Source organism: Neopsephotus bourkii, unplaced genomic scaffold (assembly GCF_033783945.1).
Source record: "Neopsephotus bourkii isolate Nb327-2 ecotype Australia unplaced genomic scaffold, CSIRO-AGI_Nbou_v1 NB_1346, whole genome shotgun sequence".
NCBI classification, from domain to species: Eukaryota; Metazoa; Chordata; class Aves; order Psittaciformes; family Psittacidae; genus Neopsephotus; species Neopsephotus bourkii.
Window position 1 is genome coordinate 1,547,482 of NW_026901826.1, and position 24,591 is coordinate 1,572,072.

A 24,591-nucleotide genomic window follows, 5' to 3' on the forward strand; every position below is an offset into this window, starting at 1 on the left:
AAGGGCATTTTTACCCATTGTGTCCCTCACTGCTTGCAGTATGCCTATGTCAGCTCTGCTGATTCATCTCCTAATACAATATAATATCAACTTTAATCTAGAAAAGATGCAGAAGCCACGAAGGTTGACAAGGGAATGAGACTTTTGTTTCTAAAGTCACACCAATGCTTTAAATGTGACTTTTATTGTTAACAAAAAAACACCCAAACAAAACACTCCACAAAACAATATAACCTGCAATATTTTTTTAGGACCAACAAAATGTGTGAAGCCTGACTGCACAGATACTTGTGTATATGGTCCCCTCTATATGCCCAGCTGCTCTACACTTCTGGTTGAGATGGCTGCCTTTCAGAGAGGGAAAGAGTTGGCTGCTGTCATTTGAGAAAGGCCACAACTTCAGGACTATGTCCTCTGGTCAGCTGGGTATGCAATACATTCCTCTTAATTTGTTTAAAATTATCAGTGGTTTAATCACTGGGTAGAAGAGGCAGACTGGCTGGCAGCCCAAATGGCTAGAAAATGGATGTTTTGGTCCATTCAGCTTTGGCAAACTGTTCAGCCCAGGAGTAAGAGGGTGCACATGAGTTAGTTAGTGTTTTAGTTCAAATCAGTTGAAGCAAATCCCATTTATCCCTCTTTGCTGGGCATTGATTTGCAATACAGCAGCATCTTGGAGCATGCGGAGTAGCAGTTTCTTTTGGGATAAAACCAAATGGAAAGATGCACGAAAGGAGAGCATCCATTGCAATACCTGCTAAAAAAAAGGGACAGCTGGATCACCGGTAAAACTAGACCTTGCACATAGTAGAAGCCCCCCAACGCTATACAGTGTCGACTTCAGGTCCTCAGCACCAAAGTACCGTCTGTCTTTCCTGATGGCTTTCTGCTGGCCCATGCTACTTGCTAGTGAAAACACAGCTACTGCAGTTCAAACCACACAGGGACTAAGATCTGCCCAGCTGCCAGTCCAGTTAGCCTAATATGAAAAAAAAATAAATCTAATAATACAACACATTTCCTTTTAGCTGTGCTTTAGACAACAGAGAAAAATTAGGATAGGAAAGCCTGAAAACAGATGTTCTCCACTCCCTCATTCATACCATTTATAGAGTCCTGTTTACTCCTAATAGCCCCACTCATACATGTCAACTTACTGTAATCAGTTAAATCATAATATGTATTTTAAATTAAATTGAGCCATGACAATCTTTTTTTTTTTTGGTATCCAGTGCTAATCACCTCTTAAGAGAGCTTATACTGCCAGTGGATGGAAAATATGTATGCAATTTTGATAACACTTCTGCTGACAAAGTCATTTAACTGATGGCAGTGAAATCTAAGATTGGAAGCAAACCATGCCAGACAAAATAATTATTGCCTGCTATAATTTTCCCCCCAAAGGCCACCTGCATTATTTATATGATCTATTAAACCGTGCATATTTTTAAAGGGTTTAGTTACATTTTCAAATCAAAACAGCATTTTTCTAACTCTGGATTATAAATGTCATGTAAAATGTATTTTTATAATTTAAAATGAAAACTACGAATGGCAGTCATTTAAAGTGAGGGAAGGGAAACAGAGATACACTGGGACTTTAAAGGCTCTGTTCTGACTTGTCTTGATTACCTCTGTGTTTGGCTTGGATAGTCTGTCTGGTTTAAGGGGTATACTTCAGCAGCTTTTTTCGCTTAATTCTCCTTGGTGGCCTTTTAGGCAGTACAGTTTTGCCACACAATTTTATAGACTCTCATGTAAGAAGTGATGCTCTGCATTGATGTATCATCATGCTCACTTAGCCCATGTTTGTTTATACAGGGATGTGGAGTTATTCAAAATAGGGCACTTTCAGAGGCCTCTTCTGCAGGGGCAGTTACTAAGTGGACAGTAATAAAAAGTGAAAGCAAGTATTCATGTCCTGCTATGGATAATGTATATGTGTAAGTAATCACTAGCATTCCTTACAATATTTAAAATGTCTATCTTCTATTCTCCTTAGAGCATATTCTTTGAGTTGCTTCAAACTGGGCTTCTGTTTTTGCTTTCAGACAGGTTACTTTTGCTATTTCTTTGTACTGTTGATGTACCAAATGTTATTCCCATAGAAACTTAAGCAATAAATGTCTTCTGTAGGCAAAAAGAGTAATACTAAATTTTAGTTGCAACAGATAATATAACTGCATATTAAAGAGTTCTTTTTTGATAGTTGTACTTATATGCTGCTGTGTAGAACAATTAATATTCTTGTTTGCCATTTTCAAATGCGTTTTTGAAAACTAATGCATCTAAATCTCACTGATGCTATTCTCTGTCTGATCATTTTCTGTTACAGTGGCTTTAATGCAACGTAGAGGTTCTCAGTGTTTTTGGAACAAAACTCTGTAGCAAAAATGGATTGAAAAATCTGCTGTAAGAATCAGGTATCTTCTGTGCTGTCATAGATTATTTTATACATTACGCAGTTGAATAAAAGGAAGGCCTTGATATACAAGTATAATTCAGTGAATAATGCAGCCAAGCCTAATCTCTGAATATATGTAAGAATTTTTCCACTTTTGTTGTTTAGAGCATCAGTTATTTTCCACTGGAAAATCGATTTAAGAAAATAAACAGAACATTGCCTGATTGAAAGTGATCAGGAAAAAACAAAGATAAACCAATGATCCTCTTAATTTCTTTAATTAAACAGAGACTTTTTTTTAAAAAGGGTTTAGACTTCTGAGATACAGTATGAGCTTTAAAGTGTTAAATCCAAAAGAATTTATTTCAAAACAGAAATCAGGCACATTGGCACAAGCCTTGCTTACCAATGAAATCCTAGAACAGGCTCACAGGTATTTGTGAATTGTATACATGGAGAATAATGATGTCTGGGAAAACTCAGTCCATCAGTAGAGAACAGCAAAGCAGTACTCATGAGTCACTACTGTAAAACTGAGACATAAAGGTGTATTTTTTTAACCAGAGAAATTTGTCCTCTGTCTCTGATATTCAAGGTGTTTTTATATATTGCACCCTGTCCACATCCAGACTGTAAATCTTTCTTTATGGGTTATGATACTCTTTGTGAATAAGAAAATAACTAAAACCCAAATAATTTGTTGGCTTTGGCTTTCTGCATCACAGTAAAAATCAAAACAGGTGACAGAGATGTCCAGGAAGATTTTATATTTTACTTTTTATGTTCAGTCAGCTTTATGGATCATTGATATATTCATCCTACAGCTTAGCCATACAGTACCTCATTGTCTTTCTAATGAAAATTGACTGTTAATGTCTTCTTTTCATTTCCTTACTGTTGGGGTAACTTTTGTTTCACAACAGAAATTATCTGATGGTCATCAACTTTCCTTAATAGGTTTCTGAAGAACTGTAAAAGCAGCCCAACATGTTCGAAAGGTTAAAAAAGGACTGGTTTGTCCTACACAGTTTGTATAGCTTTAAAAAAAATTTTGAAGAAAGTTAGAGAACAGCATTCTTGGTTGCATAATTCATGAAGCATGATGGCATGAATTCAGAATGGAAGTCAACTTTCTTGTCTTCTTGAGTTTAGACCTTTAACTTTTAGGGTGCTCTTTTTATGGTTTTATTGTGCAGAAAACTGAAAGAGCAATTCTTGTATAATTACAATTTATACAATTGTAAAAAAAAAAAAAAAGGTACTTGATCCAAAGGGAGCTTGACTTATTGTAAGATATGGACAGTTATCGTCTTTTCCAATCCTTCCTTAGCACTATATAAGCATTTTTAGGCACTCGGATTCATTCCTAGTGTGAATGAATTTGGAACACTGAGACTATGTCTGAGGACTTGGAAAATAATATCACTGTAATCTCCATTTTCAACAAAACTAGTCAGACAAGAGGGTGATTATCATTTGCAAACAGTAATGAAGCAGTGAATTAATTTTATGAAGGTACAAGGGACTAAGCAATTTGAAAATGATTGTTATCATCACTGCATATAGCTGTTCTGAATCTATATTTTGAATATATTTTTATTTAACCAGGATAAAAAAGCTGCCTTTTGTTATAGAATATAAGGAAATAGTAATCTCTGCAAAACTCATAATTCTCAGGGAAATTGTTAGCCAATTATAGACATAACACAAAATATCTATGGCTATGATGTATTTTAAACACAATTAAGATAATAAAGTATAATCAAATATGTGCAAGCAGTAGCAATTAATAGTGCATATCATTAAGCCATCTGCTAATTAATCCAAAGCAATAAGATGGTTTATTCAATAAGTTCCAGCATTTCTCTTTGAAGATGTGTACAGAAAAATAAGTGGTTTATGTCTGATGAAGCAGGAAATGATCCTATGAAACTAGAGCTTTGCTGTAATAACTTGGAAACTCTCACATATTTTTATTTAATTGTTGTCACTACTGCAATAATTTTAAATATCACTAGGCTCCTGGGAGCAAAACCTGCAAGAGTAAAACAAGAATCTAGGAGCTGCTTTTGACTAGAAAACAGTCCATAACAGCCAACAAATTGATCACAGAAGAGGTTATCTCCAAAGCCTGAAATGACAGGAAAAGCTCCTATTGATTTCAGAGGACTGCATATGGGATGGGAACACTCAGTACCAACAGATCTAAATTTGTTTAGTTTTACTACAGAATTCAGTAGATTTATGTAACTGCTCCATCTGGTTAAATACCTTGTAGACAGCGTCTGGTATTTTAAGTATCTATCAAACATTTTTCCCCGTCATCCTAAACTTTGCTGTTACACATACAGAATGTGTTTTGTTCTTACCCTCTTGTGTGAATCTCTTACCATTTTCCTTATTTCTCCTGTGAAAACGTCCATTCCACAAAGTACAAAGACTTATCCTGCTGTAATGAAATCAAATATTAAAAGTGTGGCATTTCCTGAAGATTTAGAAAACATCTTTCAAAACACACATACCCAGTGCTAAGTCTTTTGATATAACTTAAATTTTGTCTCAAAGAAGGAAGGATATTTCAATGTGGTGCTTTAGGAATTTTGTAGTGTTTGAACTAATACTTCTATAAATGCTAAATTAGTGATATTTGATTAAAAAGGGACAGCTTTTGCAAACTTTAGGGAGAAGGAGGATTAAGTAATATTTCCATGTATCAAGATGACAGTGCTTTTCAGGAGAAGGAAATGGAGGGAAAAGTCAACTTCCATTTCTCTTGCAGGAAATATTGAAGGGATTTATCAGTTGGCAAGTCTACATTCTACAAAAGTATGGTGCAAAGAGGATCATTTCAGACTTAAAGTACTGTAAGGGCAGAAGAATTTCATATAGATTTTATCTGACATAAAGATTAAATCAGCTAAGTCTAAAAATGGAGTGCGTGAGTTTTCATGTTGCCTAATTTTTCAAATAAAAGAAAAACATGATCTTGCATGTCTTCTTCATCTGGAGAAGAGTCAGTGTTTCAGGCTGAATTTAAAGGAAAGAGCATTTAACAGTAGAAAGGGAGCTGATTTTGCATTCCTTATAGTGATACACACTTCTGCTGCCTAAAAGGGCAGGTTGTAGAGTGTCCAGCTTGTTACTTGTCCTGACAGCTTCTGCAGAGTGTATTACTACTATTTGGTATACAAGCCCAGCTTTTGTTTTTAATCCACTCATTTCAGTCACGGGTGTGAAGAAACCCTGATGGTGGTAGGACTACTGTGGTCCCACTGTGGTGGCCTAGTTTGTGGTATTGGGCTGTAAAGGAGAGCTAGGCTGAGCCAAGTCCCCGGTGACCAGCTAACAGACCTTACACAGATCAGGTAGGACTCTTGGATTCATCTTCTCATCTTCCTCAGCAACCTGGTTGCCACAGCAAGCTCCTTTCAACAGTTAGTCAGGCACAAAGACCAAGACTCACAACTCCTCTGGCCCACAGCCAACATCTAGGATATGGAAGACCTTGGCCAAGCCAGGTCCTTGGTGAGGGGCTCCTTGTTCCTCACCGATGACTCACCTCTTGTAGCAGGCAGTGTGTTCTGGGTAGGAAAACAACCCTGTACTAGATTTCCCTTTCTTTTACCTCTTCGTGAGCGACAGCATGAATCCACTTTATTTCTCTCATGTTTCGCATGAGATTGATAAAGTGCAGTCACAAGCAGAACAAGCACCGTTCATCCACATGACTTAAAACTCTGTATGTATGTTTTTTCATATAACTTAAAATTTTCTGTCATAGTTCCATGAAGCCATCTTTAACAAAAAGTAAGAGATAACAAATAGCTCAGAGATATCAATTGAGCTCACCACAGAATAGTCAATGTAAGCTAGCAAATAAAGCAAGATAAAAGAATGCTTTATACAGATATAAGGAATAGCATTTGTCTTTATGAATAACAGAGGTCTAGGAATAATTAAAAAAAATTCAATCATGTGATGTCTCAGTCAAAAGAAATAATACCATAAAAATACGATTTTACTGCTGTCTGAGACTTAAAAAGACTTCAGCTTCCACAGTTCTTAGGGAAATCAAACAGGACATCTTAAAATTGTGGGTTACCAGATTCAAACAAAATATTGCCATTGGCACTTTATGCAAATAAAAATAAAAAAGAGAGAGTTTATTCAGTAAATAAAGCTAAAATAGACAAACTATTAAATGCAGGCACAATATGTTCATTGTTCTTCGTAGCAAAAATCTACACACTCATACAACTTAATCTATACATAGGAGCTTTGACAAGAACTTAATGCAAAAGGAGTATTTTTGAGTGGGGTGACGTGGAGGAAAATCTTTTCTGTCAAGAGCTGTTATTCATAATTTAAAGCATACAAGCTTGACAACTTTTAAAACCCAGGATATTATGCCTATTCAAGGTTTCCACTCATCTCCTGGGCCACTCACTGTTTTCTGCATTTATGTCTGTAATAACCATCTCCAGCAAGTCAGACGTAATATACTGTCAGCCAGCCTCCAAAGTAAGTCTATGGATAAATAAGTGTTTAGGTTTCTTGGTTACCTAATTATGCAGGCACATGTAGAAGTCTAACATTTTGTCTTCATTTCCCACAGTAGTTCAAAAGAAACCCTGCAAACAGTGAAGACATTTTCTGGGAGCTGTTGCTCTGCAGTGGTGATGAGCCAATATTCAAATCCAGATTTAAAGGCTCAAACATTTGGGGCATTTTTGGGGCTTATAAGCAGGTTTTGCACATTCCAAACTCAGAAGAAAACTTGGGAATTTGTGTTCAAATTTGTGCTTTGGAGGCAAGCCCTGATCAGAGGGGGAAGGGAATGGGCTCTCTGCACAAATGATTACACTGATTACAGTGATAGCACAGTTATGACAGAAGCTTTCATGCCTCCTTTCAGCTTTCTTCATCCTCCTCTTTCCGTCATTTCTCTTCCACTTTTAAAACATCACAGTGGAGGCATTTTAGTTTTTTTCATATACTCCATAGAGCCCAATATGCAGGCAAACACATGTATATACAAATACATTTGTATTAAAAATGTTGTGCACTATCTCCTAGACCCTATCAGAAATGAAGTATTTATGCCTCAGCAGGTAATAGCTAAATATTCCAGTGATTTTTGTATTGTGACTGAAGTGAATTATGGAGAATTGTTGAGAGTGAGAAATGACCTTTAAGCCCATTAAGTACATTAGAGGCTGATTGTTACACAGCCTTCCAGGATGGTAACTAATTGCTTCAAAAGCAACTCTAGTGCTTCTGCGTTTTTCTGATTAATCTTGTCATTTTACAAGTTCAATATTCTTTGATTAAAACTTTTGTTCCCTTTTTCAATTAATATTCTTTTTTCATGTTCCATGCTTCTGCTTTAGTCCCATCATTGACACCATGATTAAAGATGATACATTATCAACATTAACTTATCATACATCATTTAACACTCAAGACAGTTTTCCACCCTTTTTTATATCCTTCCCCTTTTTAAAAAAAAAAAAAAAAGCCGTGAGTACATGAATTTTCAGTTTGGTTTTATTTCTCTCTAGAAACCAAACCAATACAAAATTTTAGTCTACCACTTTTTTCCTTTGCATGCTGCATTATCACCACTGGCAATGAAAAGATAGGAGCAGAAATCAGCTTTAAAAAGATTTTATGCTTGGTTGGAAAAAAGTCAGTGTGCATTATATGATAGGCCTTTTACTTCATTTTCAAAGTAATGGTTTATATCCTCATTTTTCCATGAATTTTTAACTGTCTCTCTCTCTCTCAAAAAAAAAAAAAAAAAAAGTAGTAGAAATTCAGGTCTTTCAAACTCAGTCAGCTATACATGCTTAGGCCTTGTGTGTAACTCCGGGTGGAGCAGGCAGTCTAGATTTTGGGTGAGCTGGGGAAGGAGCAGAAAGAGTAAATGGTGGGTAATTGGTAAGCTGTAATGATGCCATAAAGTACCTATCAAGGCCCACTTGAGGAAGGATAAATCCAAGTTCATTTGCCAGGGCTTATAGAAACAACTGTACCAGCAGCAGCTTGATACACCAACATTCGTGTGGAAGAAAGGAGCAAGCTTTCTCTCCTTTCTCGCATGCTGAGACGTGACTGGCACAAGAATCCCTCTCCCACGTTGAGTATTACCATATTCTGCCTGTATCCACGAATAAACTGTGGGTGCTATTTGAGCAGGAAAGCATTGCTTAGCATAAATGAATTTATAATTCCTCCTTGCCTGTGCTTGGTGAAACATGACAGGAGACAGCTCTGAAACAGCTTATAAAAGCTAAAAGAGTCACCATCATAGCACGCTATTAACCGAATTTCAGTTATGAAAACAATGGAAAAACAAAGGAATAAATATTTGAAGATGTCTAAATGAAGATGAAGGACTATACTCTATAGGCTGTTAAAAAGCTAAGTGCCTACAACAGGCTTTGCAGAAAAAAACCACATTCCAAACCCACTTGTCATTAGAGATGCAGGTTCTTCAAACCTCTGTAAGTTCTGTAAATTTTACCCGGACCCATAAATGCCTGTTTCCATGCTGTTTCACTTGGAACTCCTTAATCTGGTTTTATATGTCTAGGTCAGATCCTTGATTTAGGAATACTAATACATAGGAAAGAGAGCATATGTGATTATGAGCCACTGTACTTGTGCCCTTTGCAACTGGGAATATCATACTCCTGTGATGAGCAGGTCTTAGGAATTCTTGAAGTTTGTAGGAGATAGCTTCTTGTCATAAGTACTCAGTGAGTCCAACTAGGAAAGATGTCCTCCTAGACTTGCTGCTTGTGAATAAGGAAGGACTGATGAAAGATGTGATGGTAGGTGGCTGTCTTGGCTACAGCAGTTATGAAATGGTTGAGTTTAAAATTTTCAGTGTATTAGAAAAAAAGGACAACAGGGTTGCTGTTCAAGGCTTCAGGAGAGCAAACTTCAAGCTATTAAGGGTGTTACATAGCAAAGGACCCTGGGAATCTGCATTTGAGGCCTTAGGAGTCCATGAGTGTTGGTTACTTTTTAGGAATATCCTTTAGAAACACAGGACCAGGCAACTCCACTGTCTTGTAAATCAAACAAGTGGGGCACAAGACCAACTTGGCTGAAGAGGAAACTCCTTGTGGAGCTCGAGTGGAAAAAGAAATTGTATGGATCTCTGGAAGCAAGGTCAGGCTTCACAGGCAGATTACAGAGCTGTGGTTTGTAGATGCAGGGAGAGAACATGAAAGGCCAAGCTCAGTCAGAGTTGAAACTGGCCAGTGCTGTGCAGAATAACAAGAAGGACTTCTTAAAGCATGTTAATATCAAGAGAGAAGGTCTAAAGTAAACATTGGACCAATATTTGTTGAAGGTGGTCATCTGACTAATAGTGATGAAGAAAAAGCAGAGGCATTCAACACAGATTTTGCCTCAGTCTTTAATAATACTGATAGACCTTAGGTTGCCTGGTTTCCCGAGTTGGAGGACCCATAACTGTAGGAACAATTTCCATTTGTGGACACTGAAATTGTAAGGGACCAGGTGTACCAGCTGAATGTTCACAAATCCATGGGGCCTAATGGGTTTCATCCCTGAATACTGAAGAAGCTAGTGGATGCTACTGCAGGACCACTCTCAACTACCTATCAAAGGTCTTGAGAGCCTGAGGTGGTCCCTGCTGACTGGAAAATAACCAGTGTTATTTCAATTTACAGAAATGGCATAGGGAGAGACTCAGGGAACTAGAGACCTGTCAGTCTAACCTCTCTTCCTGGAAAAAATATGCAGATTCTGTTGGGTAATTTAAAGGCATTTAATCAGGCACAGTCAGCATGGGTTCACAAAGAGAAACTCCTGTTTAACTAATTTGATATCCTTCTGTGATAAGGTCACCTGCCTAGTGGATGAAGGGAAGGTGGTGGATGCAGTTTTTCTTGATTTCTAGTAAGGCTTTTGATACACATATGTCCCTCACAGTGTCCTTTTAACAGGACTTACTGGTTTTCTTAAAGGTTGAAGTCAAAATGGCTGAGTGTCCTGGAGAATACTGTAGTGTGGACAGAATGCACTATAAGAAGTTAAATTTTATGAAGTGTCTTTGGTTAAATTTTATTATTGGGGAAATAAGACATTACATTCAGCTTTATTAGGAGGCATTTTATTCAGGGACACATAATTCTTCAAAAACAAGCAAGCCCTGAAGTTTCCTGGAGTGCCTAGCTGCCATGCCTACCTTCTCCCTAAAACAGCATTTAACTGTAAAAATAGACTGAATATATACCCTACCAAATCAACTTCTAAGTAGTCAAAAAGAGGATCTGATTTCCTCATTGGAGTGAGAGTTGACAGTTTTCTTCTACAGCATCTGCCATTATCCCTCTCCATGTTCTCACCCCCTTAAAAAAAAAAAAAAAGTATTTTAAATAGTCTTTTGTAATGTTTTCTAGATATATGTTTGGGCATAGTAAGTGTGAATGTTTAGAATAATTCATATTAAAATTAAATTTCTTGTATGACATCCAGCAACAACATAAGACATGAGAATTAAAATAATCACCTGAAGAAATGTTGCAGAGGGCTGTTGAAGGCAATATTTACCACCATGCATGGAACTTCAGCAATACTAAAATAAGTTACAAATCACTCAGGAACCATCCTGTGAATTCTGTTTTTCTCAAATATCACTTCTCAAGGTCCAACACTGAAGGTGTGTTTCAGTCTCTCTGAGCATGCCTTTTCTATTTACCAATATTAAATTCCACAGCCTGCCTTGTCTTTTTTTCATACTCGTTAAATTCTTTTGTAATCCATTCATGTCATCCAAGTATATCGACTTTAAAAATCCTCTCCCTTTTGTCATCTGTAAATTTTGATGCACTCCATATCAAATTAATTTCTAAATCACTAATATAAATGTTAAATAGAAAATAGCTCCAGGCAAACTCGTCTGTTATATTCTGCCAGGAGGACCTTTTATCATTTGTTATGATCCTTCAGGGGCCTGCTTACTACCCATTATTAATCCATTTTCCCTGACCAGTCTTCATACCTCCCTCATGACTTTCCTTACTAGCTTCTTATGATCTATGTTTGGAAAAGTGCTGTTAATATATATGCAAATCCACTTCACACTGTTAACCTGTTAACCATATCAAATAGAGAACACATTAGCCTCTGGGATATGTTTCCAGTTTCATGCTGACACCAGACAAAAATTCTGTGCCTTCAAATACATTACTGTATTCTTTAAGCATGAAAATGCTATCCCAACCTAGACAATATCAAACACAGGCAACACCTGCTTTCTTAGCCTTTGCCAAAACAACAGGGTTGGTCCTCTAGGTTTTGGTAGCATAATGGTTTATTGTTATTAAAAATGGAAGATCAGAGACTTCTCCCAGGCAGCTCAAATAATTCCTTCTCTAAACCAAAGTGATTTCACCTTCTGTGTTTCTCAGCTGCATCACACTTTCTAACTCGCTATGGGTGCTGCTTATACCATCATGTTCCAGAAAACAATAGGTTCAGCTGACTGTTCTTCCTCTCAACAACTGCAGAGATCAGGCATGTGAAGTAGGCGTTTAATTATCCTGCCATTATCCCATCACCACAAAATGACAGCTTTATCATTTTAGTGAGAAACTGTAGTCCTCACCTTTTACGAATACTCATTACTCTTATGTCTCTTGCTAGTTATGTTGGCTTTCAACGTCTTCAAAAGCACTATATAAAGGGTGAAGAGAATAGCCATGTTGACTGCCCTGGGATGTCCAGGAATTCAAGTTTCATTTCTAAATTAATGCAGAATAAAGATTTTATCCTTATTATTGAAGCAATGGCCAACACCCCTTGGCTAAGGTTAAGGTACAGTTGCACAGCTACGGACAGCTTTGGTGGGTTTCGGATTTTGCAGCGAAAAAGGTGAAGCAGATGGCAGCTGGGAGAGGTTGGTCCTAAAGGACGTATTCAGGTGGGTTTCCTGTTGGAACCGATAAGCAGCAGACTGACTCTGACGGTGATGTGGTCCCTGGAAGAGGGAAGGGAATGGCTAAATCCACAACCCTTCTCAGTCCAAAACTGATAAGGATGTGAAGAATCTTCTAAGTGAACGTGTGCACAACCTACCCCCACTTCCTCTTGCTATACATAGTTATAGTACCTCTTTCTGGTACTATAACATAGGTCTATTTGAAGTATAGTACAGCTGTTATTTTAAGAAGAAAAGCTGTTTAACTGGGTAATTGAACAGAATATTGTTTCTACCAATTATAGAAGCTTTTTTAATATTTGAGGGAAATGGAGGCAAGTCAGAATGAGTGCAATCTAGAGCTAACGTGGTTCATACTTATTCTCTAGTAAGAAAAGCTATCTGATTTTTCAAGAACTTACTGAAATCTCAGGGGTTAATCATCCTGATTTATAGGAAACCTGGGAATTTTGGCAGAAGCTATGCTTGGCTAATCAGGCAGCATCTTATAGAACTAAAACACACAAAAGATACATACAAAAGGTAGGAAAAAGTACTGCCCAACACCACAAGGCAACAACAACAAAAAGACTAAAAAAAGCATTGCTTAGGTACTCTGGGTCAAAACCTCCCAAACCTGTTTACCAGCACAGTTTGTGAAGGGGAAGTGCAGAAAGGTGTGGGAGAATAACAAATTAGGACTCCTTAGAGTAGCAATCTATGGAGATAATGGGATTACATAAGGCAGAGCTTATGGATGTGACAGCGATATTACTATCATCACTGGTGAAAAACAGTGGCAAACAGGGCAGGTCTCTGATGCGAGAAAAAGCTAACATTGTTTTCAAAAAGGGCAAGATGGAGGATTCAGGGAGCTATAGGCTAGCCAGCTTCTTTTCAGAACCCTGTAAAAATCATGGAGCATGCTCCTTTGAAATCCATTTCCAAGCATATGAAGGACAAGAAAGTAATTAGGAACATTCAACACAGGGTAATCAAGCGCAAGTCTTGTTTAACCACCCTGATGGGCTGATGTAGAAAAATAATTGGCAATGTGGATAAGGAGTGAGCAGTGATTTTAATAGACATTGATTTCAATGAGGCTTTTGACACAGTGTCTTACAGTATTCTTGTTTGTAAGCTCAGGAGGTGTGAGCAGGACAAATGGGCTGCTAGAAATGTGGCTGGACTAGCAGGCATGAAGGATAATGACCAGTGACTTGATGCCTGGCTGACGGAGGGCGATGAGCACACTAGTCTTGTACTCTGTATACCAACACTGAGGGACATATTGTTCAATGCCCCAGTCAGTGACCTGGATGGTGACACACAAAGCATTCTCAGCAGATTTACCGATTACGGGCAGTGACTGACACAATGGATGGCAGACTTTCAATGCAGAGGGATCTTGGGCAATTTGAGAACTGGATGAACAGACACCTCATGAAGTTCACCAAGAAGTACAAAGGTCTGCACCCAGCATGGGAATTCCCATACATTGGTATAGGCTGAGACATGACGGGCTGGCCAGCAGCCTTGCTGGAAAGGATCTGAAGTACCCTGCTGAAAAGGTCATTATAGTGGACTACTGGGTGAATAGGAGCCAAGAATATGCTCTCATTGTAAAGGAAACTTTTATGAAGTGGGGGTTATGGCCAGCAGACTGGATAAAATCTGTATCCCCCCCTTACTTGGTCCTGGTAAAGCCAGTACTGTGGTCAGTCTTGGTCGTCCCATTTCAAAAGACATGGTGAAGAAACTGGAGACTGTTCAGCAGTGGGTTGCCAAGGTAGTCATGGACCTACAGACATAGTTTGAGAGAATTTAGTTTATTGAGTCTGCTGAAGAGGATCCAAGGGGCAGTCTAATTGCAGCCTACAAAACTTGGAGAAGCCAATGTATTCTTGGTAGTGCATGATGGCACAGAGAGGTTCTGGGGTCACAGACAGTGGCTTAGTAGGTTCTGTCTGAACGTTATGAAAATCTAATTGATCAGGAGGATGACACAACACTGGAATGAGGGCTTGTTCTCTTCTCAGTGGATTTTCAAGATTTGACTAGAATAGGCAAGGACTTACCAATGTTGGGAATAACCATTAGGGTGAATGGGATCTTGCAGTAGGAGACCTCTAGAGATACTTTTCAACCAACATTTCCATGATGAAAATCGCTTATGGCTATGACTATTGTGTACAGAAAACAAACATATGACAACAATGATCTCTAGATTAGGCAGATGTACAAGTTCTGCTCTCTCTCCTCATGTGGTGCAGTAGTCTTGATGGCCTGGAAATTTGAAGAGATCATGCCAGAGGAGTCATGGCTGCTGTATGAAAATTATCTCATGTGAAGATTCGTGATATAACAGCTGGATTAATTCAGCTTCCTAAACTACCTACTACCTCAAGAACTGATACTTTATTCTGCAGTTTAGATTTAGACCTGCAACATAGGCCCTGAGTGTCCAAAGTTTCAGTGAAGAGCTCTGAGATCAGGTAACCAAGGATAGAGTTGTCATAAAGTTTCATCCCAAGGCCAAGTTTTCAGAAACAATCACCAGATGTTTTCAAGCTGGTCTATTGTTAAACTCTGAGCTATTCTGATAATGACTATGGATGAAATAATCAATGGCAAATATGAGATGAGGGACCTATCAGATAAAAAAAAAATAGCATTTGTCAGTGATCAAAACTCACTGCAGCTGAATTCAAGTGGCATGACTCATCATGAGGCATACTGTTGTGAGGATGAAATCATTGGGAGCTTGTCAGGCTTCAATTGGATTCAAACATCCTCCTGGGAAGGACAAGTTGCTATAATCCTGAATTTATAGCATTGCCATTCAGAACAGTGTGACAACAATTGCTGTTACATCACCTTTGGGGAATAAAAATGTAAACATATTTCACTCATTCTGTTTAGGTTTTAGAAAGAGATTAAGAATGTGAAATATGGAAATATCTAGATGTCTCTAACTATAGTACAACTGGTATTTGATCAGCAATATTAGTCTATGGCTCAAATTCTGATGAAGAAAAAAACCTGCCTTCACAATGGTTCTGAAATAGATGCATAACTAGGTTCTGAATCAGTGTTATGTATAGGAAGACTGACTGTCCCAGCCTTGGCAAGCTCATTTGCTTTGCCTATGAGAGTGTCAGGAGGGAGGCCAGAAGAAAATCAGAAGCTTCAGGTCTGCCTTCACTGTCATTCCCCAGACTGACTTCCACAGCAGTTGACAAACCCAGAAGAACACTCAGGGTATGTGGACTTTAAATTATTTGAAGACCCAAGCCACAAGTATAGTTACATCAGTATAATGAACAGTGGTAACGCAGTTGTCCAATAATCCATATTCTATACAAGGATTTTCCCCCTTTATGGTTTGTTTTGTACCCAAAGAAAAATGGAGCTGTGATGCCTCCTACTGGATTTGTTTGTATCTCTTAGTCTTCTTTGCTGTGTCTCAGGAAGGTTGCCCTTAGATCTTTGAAATATTAGTGCTGATGTAATGATGGTAAAGACAGCCTCAGATAAGGTCTCTGATATGAAGATGAGGAGCTATTTAAATTTAAAATGAACTGAAAGAGACAAAAACAGTGACTCACAAGTACATGTTCAAAAGGAGCCATGCATGCATTTTATCTTACAATTCTGCTTTCCGAATGGATAAGGATTTTTTTTTGACAGGTTATTTCATCTGATGTTTTAAGAAAACAAAATGTGCCTTTTACACTGACGCTACTCTAACACCCCCAAAAGGTCCTTTGCTTCAAATGTTGATCTGCTTCAAAACTAACAAAGCACAGTCACAAGAAAAAATATTTTTTTCTGATGTTACCTCTTTTCGACAGGCTGTAAATTGTACCAGACATTACTTTAAATTGCTCTTGGGATGAAGAGCCTGATAAGTCACTATGTTTGTAGCAAGAATTTATGTTTCAGTTCTACCACATATATCTAGTCTTCTCATGCAATCTATAGAGGATGCTATAAATAAACATATTCAAAATATTTAATCAAATAGGTCTTTTATTATTAAAAAAATCAGTGTTACTTTGGTTGTTAAAATTACAGCTCTAAATAAATCGATTGATCTAATAATTTTGACAGCACTGTTTATCTGTCAGATACTGGATCTTGATGGAGCTTTCCCTTTGGCCACAAGGTTAGACAGGAGCATCCCTGAATAAGTTCCACAAAAGCTTTCAGAGTTTCCAGAAAACTCCATGCATGATTACTGATTTGGGATTACTAGGTATATTCTTGGACTATGCGTTCTCAGCCCAGCAGTGATCCAGCACTCTGTCCTGACCCAGCATGCTGTCCTCAGCAGCGCCAGATGCTCTTCTCTTTGCAATGTTCTCAATGTTAATTTTCATTCAGATGAACTTACTTAATGCAGGTCAGTAAATTATCATTTTTATCCTTGGTCTATTTATCCCTGAGGAAAATACAAGACAGCCAGACAACACAAACATATTTAAACAAATGTGTACCGTGAAATAGGAACTATATAGGAAGCATATATAAAGGCTTAAGTGGGGACTCAGAGATTTTAAATCATTGTAACCCTAAAAAGCAGAATTACTGTGTAATATATTTTTGCAGGTAGTTCAAAGGAAGCACAGTGGTGCTGGACAGGAAGGTTCAGGACACACAGCAAGCAGCTTTCACAGCTACCAGCCACTACGCAGAAGGAAAGAACTTGTATTGGGAACCTGAAATGCACAAAATATGTAAATGGGAACTAGTAAGGGAAATCAAAGCACAGAGGTAGAAGTGATTATAATGCTCCTTGTCTGAGCTGATAAGATGAAAGAAAAAGCTACTAATTCATAATCTAGTTTCTTGAACTCATTCAAACTTTGGTCACAAATGCTAGACAGAATCTGAAAAGTTTCTAGGCCAGAAAGAAAAAGGACATAACCCAGGATTAAACAAGTATAAAATATCCACAGTGTTTGGTTTTGAACTTTATCCAAAGTTTCTCCCAGGTTCTGGTTCCAACTTTTATGAGGAGCTGCCTTTTACTATAGCTAATATTTCTTCAGAGACACTCTAAATTACTTGACAGTTTGAAGAGTCTAGGCTAGCAAAGGTGAAGTGACTCATAGGCTAACTAGGTCATCTGTCTACAGCACAAAGGATATTTTTCTCATGGAACACCCCTGCTTGCAGTTGAACAGATATCCTGCATTTACAGTCATTATTCACACCCATGTTGTCTGAGGACAACATCAATATCAGATACTGCCACAAATGGAAATGAATTCAGAGATGTGTGAAAAGCCATGTCTTTTATTTAAGAAAATGGGGAAAAATATTTTAAAATGTGTGTATGAAACAGAAAGTACATAGAGGTCCTTTAACAGACTCATCAAGTTATTCCTCTTTTTTCAGCTATGGTTTTGTCGCTGTGAATACTTGCAACATCTTAGCCCTCCTCTTAGCCTGTAAGGTCAAGTCAGTTGATAAGGTGTTCTGAAAAGAAGTTACTTTGAATTAATGTTTTACAGCACCTGTTAAAATGGTTCCTTGATTTTAATAGCAGATTCTGGGCACTCTGTCAACAGAAATAATTTATACCACTGTTAAACACAACCCAGAAAATTACTCCCGTTTCTTATAGTTTGAGTTTAGTTTCACACAGAACACACATTATGTTGCAAATTGGTAAAGTTTCTGGCTAGCTGCTGTCTAGAATGGGTTGTATTAAGAAGTGTATTGCATTACACCACACATATTGTGTCAATAAATATATAGAATAAGCATTGTCTTTTATATTTTTTTAGCATTATATAGAAGAGTTTAATGTAGTTCTCATATCACCAGTATAATTATGATATTTAAGTTATTGATGCCATTTGTCTCTCATTTTTTGCCAAAACCTACATAATTCTCTATTTTATAAAAAACTTATGGAAAAATATTACTTGCATACTTGAGGACACATGATTTTGGAAGCATTACTTTAATCTCCAGGAAGTTATTTAATAAAAATGGATTTTTCTACCTTAAGTAGATATCTGACAAAAACACCTTCCTATAAATATTGGATATAGAAATGTCCTTACAGTAACAACTGCCAAAGCTCCACCTTAAGTAATAAAAAATAAAGTTCACCTTTGGTTAATGATATTTTTGTGTCCTCTAATTTTTTACTGAATGCCAGCTGTTAATAGCATAATCAAGTGTGCCGCTAACTTACTTCTATAAATATCCATGTTCTTCCCTGTAGAATGCCACCAGAATTGTGCCAGATGTGAGTTTGACATGGTGCCCTTTAGATGCAGATTGTATAGTTTAAGTAAGTCTGATCTTCCAAAACCTATCCACTCCCTTCACTTTTGTTCGCTCTAGCTAATGCCATTGAAGTCAATGGAATGTAAATGCACATACATCTTTGGAGGGTCAAACAAATAGACAATAATAGGTAATAATAGACAAATAGAGTGACCAGTGACTGGTGCTCAGAATATGTATTAGGGCCAGTGGAGATAGTTTGCTGAAAAAGTTAAATTGCCCATTATCCAGGTACACCTGGTAAGTATAAAAAATGCAAAGGTCTAATGCACTACTGTGTTACACCAGGTTTACATCAGGGAAACCCTATATGCCTGAGCAGGGCACTTTATAGGCCCAAGGGGCTAAGGGCCAAATTCCAAACCTCTGGAGCCCCTCCCTTTATAAACTCAACTATTTTAACATATTTAGTGATTTATTTCTTATTTTTGTGTCCAGCCACCTTTGCAGTCATCCCTAACACCTAAAAGGAATTCAAATCTCATTTAATCAAAAGGGAAATAAATCTTAAGCTTCCAGTTTCTGCTGCTAGGATGACCTTTAATAGGTGGTGGAGAACTGGAGTAGGAGAGAGAGACCAGTTCCTCCTTCCAGAGGAGAAGAGGAAGTCCTGCCACACTCCTAAAAGAAGGAGTATAGATAGCTATCTTGGGAAGATTGGTTTCAGCTTGTGAACCCTTTGTGAACAGAGATGCTTCATGTCTACATCATTCAGACATCAGAAGATGTGGGATCTAAAAGATAAACCTTTATTTCCATTTTTCCCACTATGCCTATGTGCATCCTAAAGTTGCTCTTCTTTCAGCCTCTCAGTTGCTGTGTGCTCTATCCCTGCAGTGCCCTTCCTTTGGACAAGTGTGTGAGCATTATCTAGCTATATCTGTGCCATTCTATTGAATTTGTCAAACACATTTTCAGTGGTCTGATACTGGTGAACTCCTGAATGCTCTACAGACATTTTCTCTTTTGGAAATTGGGATTGTTCCCCAGAACAATCTCCCTTTCATAACTAATTATTTTCTAGGACAGGTCAGACTTCCATATTTTCCAGGAAAGGAAAGAAATTATGTCATTATATGTCATTAAATGAACAAATCTACAATGACTTGTAGATTTGTTCTTTCTTTCTTCTTCATTTTGATATCCAGATATTCCTCATTCTCCCTCTAGGTAATTCCTGTCACAAACAAAATTATTGTTCAGTAGTGATATAGCCACAGCATGCCAATGTGTAGCAAAATGTCACTGACTGCAGTTTCTGTTTCATGGAGCCTTTCTCAAGGCTATAGATGTGGCAAGCCTAACTAATGTAAATCTTATTCAGAGTTGTTGCCCCACTTCAATTAACACAGGTAACATTTGCTGGTCTGAGTTCACGATTTTATGTTTTATAGCACTGTGAGCAGTTTTCAAAGCTTTTCTCAAGTGTAGTCCTCCAAAGTGTGTATGCCCCTTTAGAAACCATTTCTCTGACACATAGCCTTACCCAAGATTTTGTATTGCCCCATAATGAAAGAGAACATGGAAAGAGATTTAGGACTGAGTTTGCTTAGCTAACATACAAAAGTGATTTGGCAGCTGGGGCTGCATGAGGAAGGATCTAGGCAGGAAAAAACACTGTCTGGTTCATAATGAATGTTTTTAAAATCCTCACGAGCCTAGGTACCTACTGACAGGCCCAGCAACTGAGGTATCTTATTATGAAAATGTTTCCTTTCCCCTTCTTCCCCCCAAGGATCTATATTTTTGAGCATCCATTGGTAATATCACAAGTACTCAATGGTAGTTAGTCTTACCAGGTCACAACAAAATAAGTTATATTTTGCAATATAAATTACTGTTTAAATGTTATTAAGTGGCATTAGCTCTATGGTAACAAGCAATGGCACATTCTGTACAAACAGATAAGCTTGCTCTTCCTATGCCAGTATCTGGGATGTTGTGCTGAGTTTGTTCTCAGAGGGAGAAGATATGATTACTGAGATAAAACAAAATCGCACATTACAGTCATTATGGGGAAGAAGAAGGGAGAATGTTAAATGTATTTAAACTGCAGGAGGTTAAAACACTGTGTGCCAAAAAATCTCTGAACGTGTCAGGATTAATAACAGCTGGAAGCAGGAGCAGAGATTAGTATCCATTCCTAATGTATGGTTCAGCATTTAAGGTGACAGGATGCTGAGCTTATCTCTGATTTATCAAGCTTTTTCCTTCTATCCAAGTACCCCTTCCACACAATGGGTATCACTGGTGGTAAAGAGGGTACACAAATGGTAAACAATAAATTAATTTCTTACTTCTGGTGTAGCTGAGGAGAAATGTTTCAATACCCTGGATTATGCCTCCAAAATCTTGAGGAATAACTAAGGTGTAGCAGTTAAGGATAAATCAGTCAAAAGAAATCCAAATTAAATGCTCAAGAGGGGCACACTCTTAACGAAATAAAAATCCAAAATCAATCTCAGTAATGTGAGAGAACAGGAAACTCGCAACAAACACATGGCTTTCAAATAATAACATAATGCTTTTGAACAAAACCTCCTGCAATAAGATCAGCGAGCAAGTCCTTTAGATACATGAGGTGTGTAAAGTCTGAGGGAAGTAGCATGTGAGCAACACTGACTGCATTTCAAGCTGCATTTGAAGTCAGGACCTTCAGCACTAAAATGTACAGGTATCCCAAATATCCCAAATATCCAAATAGTCAAATTCTGCTAATCAGTATGATGGTATGATTTCATCTTTTGACAGCCAACAGGTCCACTTCTTTGATGGTGACTATACAGCTCTTGTATGGCTAAAGCAGCCTATTCTAAGCATTTAAAAGCCTCCAGTGTTATGGTTATGAGCAAAGTTTTCCGATAAATGCTTGCTTGGATTACGAATTCTAAAAGCATGAACTGAAAGGAATACCATCCATAGCTGATATTCATTAACATCTCTTGATGTATGCTTCAAGAGGATGAAACCTTTCATTTTCTGCCAGACTTCTTAGATCTTCCTTCTATCAATTACACTATGAGTGTTAGTGCAGCAGCTACTTGCACTACTATTGTCCAGAAATAGGAAGCAGGGCTATTAGTTTCTGATAGTATAATATTAGTTCCTTTAATTAATAATATTTTTTATATGAAAATTCCAATTATTTTGATATTATATGTGTTCTACAACAGAAAGCCTGAGTCACAGACTGGCAAAACATTTTGCTCTGAGATTAGGCAATCTGTCTGCAGCAGATACAGCACCATAAAGTCTGACCAAGTCTATGGTCCCTGTAGGAACTTTAAACTGACACTGTGCAGGAGACAGCGTTAACCAGAGTCTAAGCCTACAATTTAGTTTAAAACCAGACAAATCTCCAAATTCTACCCCACCACATGCATTAATAAATGCCATAAAAATAGCAAAGATGGTAAATACAATACAGTTTGCAACCTAAATGCTATGCTTACTTTTATGAGGAAAGACACAGTGTTAATCTATGTGCATAATCACAGTGTTATGCTAATTGTACATGGGCCAAGCAGTCATCAGTCATTAATTTGTACGATTTAGTGATGTACGACTTTGTATCTTTTCTGTAGCTGATCATCCATGTTAGATCTAATGAGAGCTATATATGGTTACCTTTGCAAGAATAAACCCTGCAAATTATTCTGGAGTAAAAACAGTGAAAGAACGATGAGATTTTTTTCCCACAAGACAAGCCAGATACAGTTTTCCTTTAAACCAATTCACATTTTGTAATGAAGCACAACTCAAAGACAGAACCAGCAACAAATTAGTCATAAAACTGGGACCAAAACTGTTACTAATTAACAGCTGGGTGGAGGACAAGGCAACAACACTCTAAACCCAGCATGCAATAAGACCATCAGTGGCTACAGGAAGTCAGTTCCTCTCTTGCATGGGATACTTGGAAGCTGGCTGGATTCATGAGAGTCTTTAATGAAACTGTTTATATGGACCAAAGGGTGTGCCTGTGGATGCTCACAATGCTATGAGAAACACAGTGTCACTTTAGTATAACTTCTTGTAAGGGTCTTCTGATTTCCTTTGCATGATCAAAGAACTTTCCTGGATTTATTATTTTGCATCCTAAAATAAGTAAGCTGTGCTACTTCAGAGGGTGGCTTGTGAGGCTAGCATTTCCTCAGTCATTCCTATCCCCCATTGTCCCAATGCAACATAAATAAGAAAAGGTCAAATAAAAATCTGATTATAGAACTGCAAGCTATGCCCAGGAGGGGAAAGAGAGAAAAGAGGAAAGATACAATAGCATTTGCTGTCACTGTATCATTTTTAGCCAGGTCAAGGCAAAAAATCTTCTTTCGTACCTCGATAAACCATTAGTAATAGGTCTGGAGTTAGCTGCTTCACTTATCAGCACCAGGAGCTTAAATGTCAATGATTAAATGTTTCCATGGAGATCCCCTGAGCTTCACTAATGTGGGCACATTATTTACACCCACAATCTGCCAGGGAAATGATAATGACAGCGCGTTTTGTCGTGTTCCAGCATATCTGAAGCAAGCGGTGCAGCTGGACTCTGCAACAGCATCTCAGAGCACAGAGCCAGGTATCAGGGATGCAAGAGACACCTGTTCATCTGATTTTGGGAAATGGCTCTTGCTGGAAAGAAGCAGCCAGCATTTTCAGCATTACATTCTGGACAGATGACTCCAGTGCAGGGGGGCTGTCACAGCTGCTCAGTATTAACAAATGAATTCTTGCAGGAGGCTGCACTAGGTAGTACATCAACTGTGTGACCTACATAGATTGTGCACAGTTTAGTTGTTAATTTATTTCAGCTGGGGAAAGAGCAGATAAATTCACGATCAGAGGAGCAGGAATATCTTGTTTGTTCCAAATTAGTTCAGCCTGGTTCAAGCCGATTGTCTCACAAGGAAGTCACTCCAGAGTGACTTTCTCCATTAGTATTAATCACTGAAGTGTGAAAATTATCGGTGCTATTTTGGTGAATACTTCATCTGCCATTTAAATAAACTCTTTTTCATTCCTTTCCAAAAGGACGATGCTACTGAAAGTGAATTTTGATGTCATGTACACAACATATGTGTAACGTGTCTCTGAATATTTACTTTCCATTTATGGTGATGTGAAAAAGATACTTCTAGGCAAAACAGAAGGAAGTGCCATGGGACTTGTTACAACATTTTCTGCAGCCTGAGCAGTTGCATATACATGGCTGCAGAAATATTTTGTTAGGTAATCTAATCTAACCTGATAGAATGCACAACTATATATTTTAAAGCAGTACAGGCATGTTTACTGATAACCAATAATAAACTGTACACTGTTTCCATTAAAGAAAGCATAGTGAAATCAGCTTTAGACAGTGCTTGTTGCATACATAAGGCAGGTTCTTCCATGGGCAGTCTTTTTTCCTCCTGAGATGCAAAAATCACCAGAGGAAACAATTTGCAAATTTATATGATGGAAATGTCTGAAGTTTATATCAAGTCAGGTCAAATATACCATGAGCAACTTGGATTCCCATATCCTCCACCAGCACTGGTTTTCACATAAAATGGCTCAGCCCTAGAGTCACACAGACTTCTTCCAGTCCTCTGGAAGATAGATAGATAGATAGTTCCATGGGGCATACTGCTGATTTTGCGGTAGGTGCAATGGAGACTAGATAAAAAGCTTTTCCCTTCCTTCCCAGACACCATCCCCAAGCACTAGAGGAAGCAGAGGTTTGGTCTTTGGGGAGACCAGATAGGGATTTCTAGCTCAGTGTAGGCAGGCCTGGAGAGCAGAGCAGGACCTGTTGGAGCACTAGAAGCTGGCAGACACGTGTCCTGCTCAGTAAGGCTCCACTGTGCTGAGCTTCCCCTTGATTAGAGAAGAGGCTGAATCCAGACCTGCCTTTTTACTGAACAGCTGGGTTGTAGCCATG